General features: G+C 34.0%; 1 non-coding gene across 1 annotated transcript; it reads left to right on the top strand.

Moving 5' to 3' along the window:
* The first annotated feature begins 755 nt into the window (after nt 1-755).
* On the top strand, nt 756-828 carry TRNAA-AGC. Its single transcript has one exon. It is a non-coding gene; the product is annotated as a tRNA-Ala (tRNA).
* The last annotated feature ends 569 nt before the right edge of the window (nt 829-1,397 follow it).

Genomic DNA, 1,397 nt, shown 5'->3' with positions numbered 1-1,397 from the left:
ATTTCCTTATTTATGACATAATGAGTAGCGATATTTTTTCATTTTCACTATTATTCATGACGAGACGTTTAGGGTTTCGTGACGTAAAAATTGTAGAGATATAGCTTTAATGGTAGAGCGCTCACAATCGTGGGAATGTAGCATGCGATAGATACGGGGATCGATACCTCGCATCTCCAAAAGAAACTATTCGTTATTACTATTTTATTTCTATTCAATATTTCCTTATTTATGACATAATGAGTAGCGATATTTTTTCATTTTCACTATTATTCATGACGAGACGTTTAGGGTTTCGTGACGTAAAAACTGTAGAGATATAGCTTAGATGGTAGAGCGCTCGCTTTGCATGCGAGTTGTACGGGAATTGATAACCCGCCTCTCCAAAAGAAAGTATTTAATTTGTTATTATATTTTTTCAATTTCACAATTATCGATGCCCCGCATCACCAAACCAAACTATTTGTTATTAATATTTTGATATTTTTTTTATTTTCACTATTATTGATGATGGGACATTTAGGGTTTTATGATGAAAAAATCACGGGGATGTAGCTCAGATGGTAGAGCGCTCGCTTTGCATGCGAGAGGTACAGGGATAGATACCTCGCATCTCCAAAAATAAGACTATTTATTATTAAATATATTATTTCTTTTCAATTTTTCCCTATTCATGACATGTTGGGTAGCAATATTTCTTCATTTTCACTATTAAAGATGAGGGGAAATTTAGGGTTTTGTGATGCAAAAATTGTGGGGATGTAGCTCAGATGGTAGAGCGCTCGCTTAGCATGCGAGAGGTACGGGGATCAATACCCCGCATCTCCAAAAGGGAGAAATAATTTTTTTAAGTATGAATTAATTTAACATGTTATGTATAAGGTGGGTACGAGAGAAAAAGAAAAGATATACTCGAGCAATCTAGTAGTTATACTCAAGCACTACTTATGGAGAGAAAGCAATCTAGTAGTTATACTCAAGCGCTACTTATGGAGAGAAAGCAATCTAGTAGTTATACTCAAGCGCTACTTATGGAGAGAAAGCAATCTAGTAGTTATACTCAAGCGCTACTTATGGAGAGAAAGCAATCTAGTAGTTATATAACAAGCACATAGAGAGGACTTATTTATTTAAGTAAAGCAATCTAGAGAGAGGACTTATTTAAGTAAAGAAAGCAATCTAGTAGTTATACTGCTACTTATAGAAAGCAATCTAAGAGGACTTATTTACGTAAAGAAGACTTATTTAAGTAAAGAAAGCAATCTAGTAGTTATACTGCTACTTATAGAAAGCAATCTAAGAGGACTTATTTACGTAAAGAAAGCAATCCAGTAGTTATACTGCTACTTATGGAGAGAAAGCAATCTAGTACTTATTGTAAGGGAATTTGATGAATT

Source organism: Cucurbita moschata, unplaced genomic scaffold (assembly GCF_002738365.1).
Source record: "Cucurbita moschata cultivar Rifu unplaced genomic scaffold, Cmos_1.0 Cmo_Scf00111, whole genome shotgun sequence".
Lineage (NCBI taxonomy): Eukaryota > Viridiplantae > Streptophyta > Magnoliopsida > Cucurbitales > Cucurbitaceae > Cucurbita > Cucurbita moschata.
Note: the sequence above shows the minus strand (reverse complement) of the source record. Positions and strands in the feature narration are given on the sequence as shown.